The sequence below is a fragment of the Pristiophorus japonicus genome, chromosome 3 (genome assembly GCF_044704955.1).
Source record: "Pristiophorus japonicus isolate sPriJap1 chromosome 3, sPriJap1.hap1, whole genome shotgun sequence".
In the NCBI taxonomy this organism is placed as follows: Eukaryota; Metazoa; Chordata; class Chondrichthyes; family Pristiophoridae; genus Pristiophorus; species Pristiophorus japonicus.
Window position 1 is genome coordinate 269,604,447 of NC_091979.1, and position 11,878 is coordinate 269,616,324.

Here is an 11,878-nt window from a genome sequence, read left to right on the forward strand (position 1 = left end):
TAATGCCCTTTGTGTGTAGAAGTTTTTCTTAATTTCACTCCTGAAAGGTCTGGCTCCAATTTTTAGATAATGTCTGCTAGTCCAAGACTCCCGAATCAGTGGAAATAGTTTCCCTCTATCTACCCTATCTGTTCCGCTTAATATCTAAACTTCAATCAGATCACTCCTTAACCTTCTAAATTATAGAGAATACAACCCTGATTTGTGTAAAATCTCATAATTTAGCCCTTGAAGTCTGGGTATCATTCTAGTAAACCAACACTTCATTCCCTCCTCCCTCAGGTGTGGTGCCCAGAACTGCCCACGTTACTCCAGGTGTGGTCTAACCAGGGTTTTGTACAGCTGCAGCATAACTTCTACTCCCTTTGTATTCTAGTCCTCTAGATATAAAGGCCAGCATTCCATTCACCTTTTTTAATTATTTTCTGTATCTATTTATGAAATTTTAATGATCTATGTACCTGGACCCCCAAGTCTCTTTGGACCTCCACTGTTTCTAGCTTTTCACTATTTAGAGAGTACCCTGTTCTTATTTTTTTAGCTCCCAAGTGGATGACCTCACATTTGCCGACATTGAAATCCATTTGCCACAGTTTTGCCCATTCACTTAATCTGCTAACCACTGGACTTTCCTGCTGCCAAGACTTCGCTCCCCCACCACTTGTGGCTGACTCAGCTACTTCTCGCAGGCACCGTCGAGGTCCGGGGAGCTCTTGACCAACTTGCAGCGGTCGACTCAACTGCTTCAAGCGACCCGCGACGACCCCAGGTGATCTCAGCAGTGGTGAGCCTTCAACCAGGTTCAAAAAGAGGTTTGGGCCCACCTCACGCGCGAGCCTCCTCCTTCCCCCCCCCCCCCACCCCAAACCCTTGGCCCCCCACCCCGGCTTTCCTCCCTCTTTTCCCCCCCCCACCCCGGCCTTCCCTTTCCCGGCCTTTCCCTCCCCACCAAGACCCGACAGGCAGGGGAAAGCCAGCTCAAGGAACAAGGTGGAGGTTACACCACCTTCTGGAAAGGCAAACCAGAAGAAAGGCGCCTCCACAGAGTCAGTTTCACGATCAAAAACGAGCTGGTCGACTGCCTCAGAGACTCCCCACTGCGGGATTAACAAACTCTCCCACTCACCCTATCCCGGAATCAATGCGCCACAGTCATCAGTGCGTACGCCCCAACACTCAATGCAACAGATGAGACCAAAAAGGGTTTTTACTCCAGCCGCTCAAAATCCCTGTCCCGCGTCCCTACAAACGACAAACTGATCCTCCTCGGTGACTTCAACACCAGGGTCGGCAAGGACGCAGCCCTCTGTGGAGGCGTGATCGGCAGAGAGGAGGTAGGGAAAAGAAATTCCAGCGGTACCCTGCTCCTGACAAAATGCCAAGAGCATGACCTTGTCATCACTAATGCCATGTTCCACCAGAGGGACAAGTATAAGGCATCGTGGCAACACCCTCGCTGCAAACACTGGCACCTGCTCAACTATGTCATCGACCGAGCCAGGGATCACAAGGATGTGCGCATCACAGGCGCCATGACAGAAGCTGATGACTGCTGGACAGACCGACGCCTAATCCGTTCAATCATCATCATCAATGTAGTCCCAAAACGGCGACGGCAGCAGAAGCAGAAGCAGTACCGCAAAAAATTCAATGCCAGGGCACTCAAAGACCGAGCTAAGAGAGCCCTGTATAGCCAGTGCCTCGCTGCTAACCTGGCATCCCTTGATGACCCTGAGACGCAGAATGCCCACAGTGCTTGGTCTGCCCTCTAGGCCTGCATAACCAATGCCTGCAAACGAAACGTTCAGTCAGTCAACCAGGAAACACCAGGACTGGTTTGATGAGAATGACCAGGAGATCCAAGAGCTAATAAATCCTGCAGCATGCTACCCGCCACCATCTCAGCAAAACCCCAACCCTGCACGAGGTAGAAAAGGCCATCCGCCAGCTTAAGAATAACAAGGCAACGGGAGTGGGTGGAATCCCCACTGAGGCACTAAAGTATGGTGGGGAGGCACTATTGGGCATGACCTCATCTCTCTCATCTGGAGGGAGGAGAGCATGCCGGGAGATCTGAGATGCAGTAATTGTGACTAGCTTTAAAAAAGCTGGATCAGTCCGACTGCGGCAACTACAGAGGATCTCGCTGTTATCAGCCACTGGGAAAGTCGTCGCTAGAATCCTCCTCAACCGTCTTCTCCCCATGGCTGAGGAGCTCCTCCCAGAGTCACGGTGCGGATTTTGTCCTCTTCGGGGTACAATGAACACGATTTTTACAGCGTGACAGCTGGATGGCCATGTATAAGGGTTAGTGCTGTTCCCTGCAAGAAAAATGCAGGGAACAGCACTAACCATTATACATGGCCGCCTTTGACCTTACACAGGCCTTTGACATTGTCAACCGAGAGGGGCTATGGAGCATCCTCCTCCATTTCAGATGCCCCCAAAAGATCGTCACCATCCTCCGTCTGCTCCACAATGACATGCAAACAGTGATCCTGATCAACGGATCCATTACAGACCCAATCCACATCTGGACAGGGGTCAAGCGGGGCTGTATCATCACGCCAACCCTTTTCTCAAGCTTCCTCACTGCAATGTTCCACCTCACACTCAACAAGCTCCCTGCTGGAGTGGAACTAAACTACAGAACCAGTGGGAACTTGTTCAACCATCGTTGTCTCCAGACCAGACCCAAGACCATCCAAACCTCTCTCGTCGAGCTACAATACGCGGATGACGCATGCGTCTGTGCACATTCAGGGACTGAACTCCAAGTCATTGTCAACATCTTCACTGAGGCGTACGAAAGCATGGGCCTTACACTAAACATCCGGAAGACAAAGGTACTTCACCAGCCTGTCTCCGCCACACAATACTACCCCCCCGCCCCCAGTCATCAAGATCCACGGCGCGGCCCTGGACAACGTGGACCGATTATCAACAAGGGCAGACATCGACAACGAGATTCAACACCGCCTCCAGTGCTCTAGCGCAGCCTTCGGCCACCTGAGGACAAGAATGTTTGAAGATCAGGCCCTCAAATCTGCCAGCAAGCTCATGGTCTACAGGGCTGTAGTGATACCCACCCTCCTGTATGGCTCAGAGATGTGGACCATATACAGTAGATAACTCAATTCACTAGAAAAATACCACCAATGATGTCTCCGCAAGATCCTGCAAATCCCCTGGAAGGCCAGACGCACCAACGTTGGCGTCCTTGACCAGGCCAACATCTCCAGCATCGAAGCACTGACCACATTTGATCAGTTCCGCTGGGCGGGCCACATTGTTCACATGTCTGACACACTCCCAAAGCAAGCGCTCTATTCGGAACTCCTACATGGCAAACGAGCCCAAGGTGGGCAGAGGAAACGTTTCAAGGACACCCTCAAAGCCTCCTTGATAAAATGCAACATCCCCCCGCTGCTGACACCTGGGTGTCTCTGGCCAAAGACCGCCCTAAGTGAAGCAATTGCATCCGGGAGGGCACTGAGCACCTCTAGTCTCATCGCTGAGAGCATGACGAAAGCAAGCGCAGGCAGCGGAAGGAGTAATGCCCATATTGGACTGTTAAAGTGAGTTCTCAGGTGATTGAAGAGTGGAAGCAAGTCATTCTCGATTTCAAGGGACTGCCTGTAATGATATCCTTTTGTAATGTTATGCGTTCATCTACACTGCCCTACAATGCCACCTATCTTTGTGTCATGGGCAAATTTGGATATATGACTTTGTATGCCATCATCTAAGTTGTTAATAAATGCTATGAATAGTTGAGACTCCAACACAGATCCCCGCAGGACACCTCTAGTCACATCCTACCAATTTGAATACCTACCCATATCCCTACTCTCCCTGTCCCTCAGCCAATTTCCTAACTGGTCAATAATTTCCCCTCAATTCCATAGAATTCTACCTTAGTTAATGATGTGTATCTGTAAAGCATGCACTCCCATGTTCCGCCACCAGGGAGCTCAACCCCTGAAGTCCCAAGGGATCCCAGCATCCCTTGGGAGCACTGTATATAAGCCAGCCCCGAAGGCCTGTTCCTCACTCTGGAGTGTCTTATTAAAGACTGAGGTCACTGTTACTTTAACCTCCATGTGTGCAGCCTCATCTGTGTTAGGAACAAAATAACTGGCGACGAGAATACGAATCCAACGCAAAGATGCAGCAAACTGTGGGCATCCGAGAGAAGTTCTCGAAGGGTGAGGACTGGGAAGCCGATGTCGAATGGCTAGACCAGTACTTTGCAGCCAACGAGCTGGACAGAGAAGGAAGCACTGCAAAAAGGAGAGCAGTCCTCCTCACAGTCTGCGGGGCACCGGCCTACAGCCTCATGAAGAATCTTCTGGCTCCGGTGAAAGCCACAGATAAGTCGTATGAGGAGCTGTGTACACTGGTTCTGGAGTATCTTAACCCGAGGGAGAGCGTGCTGATGGCGAGGTATCAGTTCTACATGTGCCAGCGATCTGAAGGTCAGGAAGTGGCGAGCTACGTCGCCGAGCTAAGGCGACTTGCAGGACAATGTGAGTTTGATGGCTACCTGGAGCAAATGCTCAGAGACTTTTTTGTACTGGGCACTGGCCACGAGACCATCCTACAAAAACTTTTGACTGTAGAAACACCGACCCTCAGTAAGGCCATTGCGATAGTACAGGCGTTTATGTCCACCACTGATAACACCAAACAAATCTCTCCGCACACAAGTGCTAGCAATGTTCATAAATTAACTGGAACTGTGTTTGCGAGCAGAAATGTACAGGGCAGAATCCACGACTCTGCAACTGCCAGCAGGCCTCAGGTGACCCACATGACTGAGTCCCCAACAAAGGATGAATGCAACGCAATTCACATCTTGCTGGCGTTGTGGAGGCTTCCATTCAGCCTATTCATGCTGCTTCAAAGGGTATGTTTGCAAGAGCTGTGGAACAATGGGGCACCTCCAACGAGCTGCAAGCTCTGCAAAACCTGCTAACCACCACGTGGCAGAGGAAGATTGGTCCATGGTGGATCAAAACAATTTTGAGCCTCCGAGAGAGGAGGCAAATGCTGAAGTGCACTGGGTGCACACATTTTCAATGAAATATCCACCTATAATGCTAAACGTAAAATTGAATGGCTTACCCGTAGCCATGGAACTGGACACTGGCGCTAGCCAATCCATCATGAGTAAAAAGATGTTTCAGAGACTGTGATAAAGCAAGGCACTCAGACCAACCCTGAGCCCCATCCACACGAAACTGAGAACGTACACCAAAGAACTTATCACTGTCCTGGGCAGCGTTATGGTCAAGGTCACCTATGAGGGCACGGTGCATGAACTGCCACTCTGGATTGTCCTGGGCGATGGCCCCACACTGCTTGGAAGGAGCTGGCTGGGCAAAATCCGCTGGAACTGGGATGACATCCGAGCGCTATCACATGTCGATGAGACCTCATGTACCCAGGTTCTTAACAAATTTCCTTCCCTCTTTGAGCCAGGCATTGGAAACTTTTCTGGGGCGAAGGTGCAGATCCACTTGGTCCCAGAGGCATGACTCATTCACCACAAGGCACGAGCGGTACCTCACATGATGAGGGAGAGAGTGGAAAGCGAGCTGGACAGGCTGCAACGTGAGGGCATCATCTCCCCAATGGAATTCAGCGAGTGGGCCAGCCTGATTGTTCCAGTACTCAAAAGTGATGGCACAGTTAGGATTCGCAGTGATTATAAAATAACTTAATCGTTTCTCGTTACAGGACCAATTCCCGCTACCTAAGGCAGACGACCTATTTGCGATGCTGGCAGGAGGCAAGACGTTCACCAAGCTCGACCTGACTTCAGCCTACATGACGCAGGAGCTGGAGGAGTCTTCGAAGGGCCTCACCTGCATCAACACGCACAAGGGGACTGTTCATCTACAACAGATGCCCCTTTGGAATTTGGTCGGCTGCAGCGATCTTCCAGAGAAACATGGAGAGCCTACTCAAGTCGGTACCACACATGGTGGTCTTTCAGGACGACATATTGGATACGAGTCGGGACACCGCCGAGCACCTACAAAACCTGGAGGAGGTCCTCCAGCGACTGGATCGCGTAGGGCTGCGGCTGAAGAGTTCGAAATGCATTTTCATGGCAACAGAAGTGGAGTTTTTGGGGAGAAAGATCGCAGCGGACGGCATTCGGCCCACAGACACCGAGACAGAGGCTATCGGGAACGTGCCCAGGCCACAGAACGTCACGGAGCTGCAGTCGTTCCTGGGACTCCTCAACTATTTTGGTAACTTCCTACCGGGGTTAAGCACTCTTTTAGAGCCCCTACATATGTTATTGCGCAAAGGTGAGAATTGGGTATGGGGGAAAAAAACCAAGTAATTGCTTTTGAGAAAGCCAGAAACATTTTATGCTCCAACAAGCTGCTTGTATTGTATAACCCATGTAAAAGACTTGTGCTAGCATGTGATGCGTTGTCCTACGGAGTCGGGTGTGTATTACAACAAGCTAACATTGTGGGGAAGTTGCAACCTGTCGCCTATGCTTCCAGGAGCTTGTCTAAGGCCGAGAGGGCCTACAGCATGATTGAGGAAGAGGCATTAGCGTGTGTGTTCGGGGTAAAGAAAATGCATCAGTCCCTGTTTGGCCTCAAATTTGAGCTGGAAACCGATCACAAGCCCCGCACATCCCTGTTCGCTGAAAACAAGGGGATAAATACTAATGCCTCAGCCCGCATACAAAGGTGGGCACTTGCGCTATCAGCGTATAACTATACCATCCGCCACAGGCCAGGCACCGAGAACTGTGCGGATGCTTTCAGTCGGCTACCATTGCCCACCACGGGGGTGGAAATGGCGCAGCCTGCAAACTTGTTGATGGTGGCGCAGCCCGCAAACTTGTTGATGGTCATGGAAGCGTTTGAAAATGATAAATCACCTGTCACAGCCTGCCAGATAAGGACTTGGACCAGCCAAGATCCTCTGCTATCCCTAGTAAAAAAAAAAAAAAATGTGTACTGCATGGGAGCTGGGCCAGCATCCCCGTTGAAATGCAAGAGCCAATCAAGCCGTTCCAGCGGCGAAAGGACGAGCTGTCCATTCAGGCAGACTGCCTATTGTGGGGTAACCGTGTAGTGCTACCAAAAAAGGGCAGGGAGACATTCATCTCGGATCTTCACAACACACACCCGGGTATAGTAATGATGAAAGCGATAGCCAGATCCCATGTGTGGTGGCCCGGTATCGCCTTTGACTTACAGTCTTGTGTTCGGCAATGCAGCGTATGTGCTCAGTTGGGCAACGCGCCCAGAGAGGCACCACTAAGTTTGTGGTCCTGGCCCTCCAGACCATGGTCAAGGATCCATGTCGACTATGCGGGCCCGTTTCTCGGTAAAATGTTCCTGGTGGTGATGGATGCTTTTTCAAAATGGATTGAATGTGAAATAATTTCGGGAAGCACCGCCACCGCCACCATTGAAAGCCTGAGGGCCATGTTTGCCACCCACGGCCTGCCTGACATACTGGTCAGCGACTGGGCTATGTTTCACCAGTGCCGAATTTAAAGAATTCATGACCCGCAATGGGATCAAACATGTCACCACGGCCCCGTTTAAACCAGCCTCCAATGGGCAGGCAGAGCGGGCAGTACAAACCATCAAACAGAGCCTTAAACGAGTCACAGAAGGCTCACTCCAAACCCGCCTGTCCAGAGTACTGCTTAGCTACCGCACGAGACCCCACTGTGCCCCCGGCTGAGCTACTCATGAAAAGGACACTTAAAACCAGACTCTCGCTGGTTCACCCCAACCTGCATGATCAGGTAGAGAGCAGGCGGCAGCAACAAAATGTGAACGATGGTCGCGCCACTGTATCACGGGAAATTGATCTGAACGGCCCTGTGAATGTGCTATAAAGTATGGACATGGTCCCAAGTGGATTGCGGGCACGGTGATAGCTAAAGAAGGGAATGGAGTGTTTGTAGTCAAACTAGACAATGGACAAATTTGCAGAAAGCACCTGGACCAAACGAGGCTGCGGTTCACAGACTGCCCTGAACAACCCACAGCAGACATCACCTTTTTCGAGCCCACAACACACACCCAAAGGATCAACGACACCACGCCGGACCAGGAAATCTAACCCAATACGCCCAACAGCCCTGCAAGGCCAGGCTCACCTAGCAGCCCTGCAGGGCCAACAACACGCCAGCCCAGCGAGGGCACAGCCAACACACCAGAATGGACATTTGTACCGAGGCGGTCCACCAGGGAAAGAAAGGCTCCCGACCGCCTCATCTTGTAAATAGTTTTGACTTTGACTTTAAGGTGGGGGGGGGGGGGGGGCGGGGGGCGACAGTGATGTTGTGTATCGGTAAAGCATGCATTCCCATGTTCCACCACCAGGGAGCTCATCCCCTGAGGTCCCAAGAGATCCCAACATCCCTTGGGAGCACTGTATATAAGCCGGCCCCTAAGGCCTGTTCCTCACTCTGGAGTGTCTTATTAAAGACTGAGGTCACTGTTACTTTAACCTCCCTGTTTGCAGCCTCATCTGTGTTAGGAACACAATAGTTAACAGTCTCTTATGTAAGAGTTTATCAAATGCCTTCTGGTAGTCCGTATAAATAACATTCATAGACATTCCTTAGTCCATTACTTTAGTCACCTCCTCAAAAAAATTCAGTCAGGTTTGTCAGGCATGACCTACCTTTCACAAATCCATGCTGGCTCTCTGATCAACTGAACATTTTGAGGTCTTCAGTCACCCTATCCTTAATTATATACTCTAGTAATTTCCCAACAACAGATATTGGGGTAACTGGTCTATAATTGCCTGGTTTCCCTCTCTCGACATTCTTAAATAGTGGAGTGATGTACACAATATTCCAATCTAAATGAACAGTTCCTGAATCAGGAGAACGATGGAAAATTATAGTTGGGGCATATGCAATGTGCTTATCTATTTTCTCAAAACCTGGGGTGGAAGCCATCTGGTCCTGGGGATTTGTCACTCTTCAGTGTCAATATTTTATTCATTACTGTTATTTTACTTATGTTGATTTTATTAAGTCCATGTCCCTGATTTAATAATTTCCTTGGGTTTTCTGGCATGCCTCTACTGTAAATACTGACGTAACATATCCGCCATTCCTTGTCATTGACCATATCACCACTTTCAGGTTTTAAGAGGCCAACTTTGCTCCTGACTATCCTCTTTTTATTAATATATATTTTTAAATTCTTTGTTGATTTTGATATTCCTTGCAAGTTTCTTTTGATACTCCCATTTTGTAGATCTTATTATCTGTTTTGTGACCCTTTGTTGTTCTTTGTATTTTTTCCATTCGTCACGATCTGTGTTTTTTTTTGCATTTTTGTATACTTAAAAAAAAAATTATGCTGTCCCTTAACTCCTTAGTTGTCCATGGCTGTTTTTTTGGCAAGTAGAGCTCTTGCCCCTCAAGGGTATAAAATGGTTCTGTCTCACTAAGTTCTTTTTTGAACCTCTCCCACTGATCATCTATCGTTTTACCCATTAACAGATTTACTCAGTTTCCTGTGGGCACTCTCTGTCTCATCCTATTGAAGTTAGCCTTGCCCAAATCTAGAATCTTAGTAGCTGTTTCGTGTTTCTCCCTTTCAAATGCTACGTTGAACTCGATCATGTTATGATCGCTATTGTATAAATGTTCATGCACAATTGGGCTGTTAACTAAATCTGGCTCATTGCTCATTACTAAATCTAACATGGCTTGCCCCCTTGTTGCCTCTCGGACATGTTGTACAAAACTATCCCAGACACATTCAAGAAATTCGCTACCTTTCTGACGGGTGCTAGTCTGCTAATTCCAATCTTGATGACAGTTAATATCTGCTATTAAAACCACTCCAACTTTGCTACACTCTACACTTATGCAATCTAGCACTTCACAGCTGCAACTGGGAGTCGATACGTAACTCCCACTACAATCTTAAATCCTTTCCTATTTCCTAATTCTTCCCATAAAGTATTAAGGAAGTGGTAACAGCGTACTTAGAAAATTGGGATACGATTAGGCAGAATCAACATGGTTTTATGAAAGGGAAATTTGAGAATGTAACTAGCAGGGTAGATAAAGGGGACCAGTGGATGTAGTATATTTGGACTTCCAAAAGGGATTCTGTAAGGCGCCACATAAAAGGTTGTTACACAAGATAAGGGCACATGGGGTTGGGGTTAATGTATTAGCATGGATAAAGGATTGGTTAATGACAGAAAACAGAGAGTAGGGATAAATGAGTCATTTTGAGATTGGCAGGCTGTATCACAGGGTACAGGGGTGCTGCAAGGATCAGTACTTGGGCCTCAGCTATTTAAAATCTATATTAATGATTTAGATGAAGGGACCAAATGGAATGTATCCAAGTTTGCTGACGGTTCAAAGCTAGGTGGGAAAGTAAGCTGTGAGGAGAATGCAAAGAGCCTGCAAAGAGATATAGACAGGTTATGTGAGTGGACAATAAGGTGGCAGATGGAGGATAATGTCGGGAAATGTGAGGTTATTAACTTCGGTAGGAAGAATAGAAAAACACAATCTTTTTTGGATGGTAATGAGAAACTATCAAATGTTGGTGTTGAGAGATTTTGGTGTCCTCACACAGGAAGCACAGAACGTTAGCATACAGTTCAGCAAGCAATTAGGAAGACAAACTGGACCACAAATACTATGGCTACACGAGCAGTTCAGAGGTTGGGCATTCTGAGGTAAGTGTCTCACCCCCTGACTCCCCAAAGCCTTTCCACTATCTACAAGGTACAAGTCAGGAGTGTGATGGAATACTCTCCACTTACCTGGATGAATGCAGCTCCAACAACACTCGAAGCTCAACACCATCCAGGACAAAGCAGCCCGCTTGATTGGCAATGCATTCACCACCTTAAACATTCACTACCTTAAACATTCACTCCCTCCACTACCAGCGCACCATGGCTTCAGTGTGTACCATCTACAAGATGCACTGCAGCAACTCACCAATGCTTCTTTGACAGCACCTCCCAAACCTGCAACCTCTACTATCTTGAAGGACAAGGGCAGCAGGCGCATGGAAACACCATCACCTACAAGTTCCCCTCCATGTCACACACCATCCTGACTTGGAAATCACCGTTCTTTCTTCATTGGGCCAGAATCCTGGAACTTCCTCCCGAGCAGTACTATGGGAGTACCTTCATCAAGCGGACTGCAGCTGTTCAAGAAGGTGACTTACCATCACCTTCTCTAGGTCAATTATGGATGGGCAATAACGGTTGACATTGCCAGTGATGCCCACATCGCAGAATTAATTTTTAAAAATGGCATGTTGGCCTTTATTGCTGGAGGATTGGAGTACAAGTGTAATGAAGTCTTGCTACAATTGTTCAGGGGTTTGGTGACACTACACCTGGAGTACTGTGCACAGCTTCGATCTCCTTATCTAAGCAAGGAAAAACTTGCCTTAGAGGCGGTGCAACAAAGGTTCCGTCATTGAGTATATTCAAGGCTGAGAGAGAGAGACTTTTTGACTCTAGAGGAATTAAAGAAAATGGAGATCAGGCGGGAAAATGGAGTTGAGCTCGAAGATCAGCCATGATCTAATTGAGTGGTGGAACAGTTTTGAGGGGTTGTATGGCCGCCTCCTGTTCCTAATTCTTCTGTTCTTATTTTATGATCTAGTTTCTATCTCATTAAATGGAAGATTTGGTTTTTGGGAAAATGTTACCAAGTTCATTCCTGCTTGGTAGTCATTTGGTGACAATGCAAGCTCCTTAAATGCAAGCAATGAATAACTTTATTCTATAGGGAATTTGTGTGTTTTATCTTCTGAGATCTGTCATGTATCCAGACATGTTTACTGCTTGTACTATTACATATGATGTGCCACCA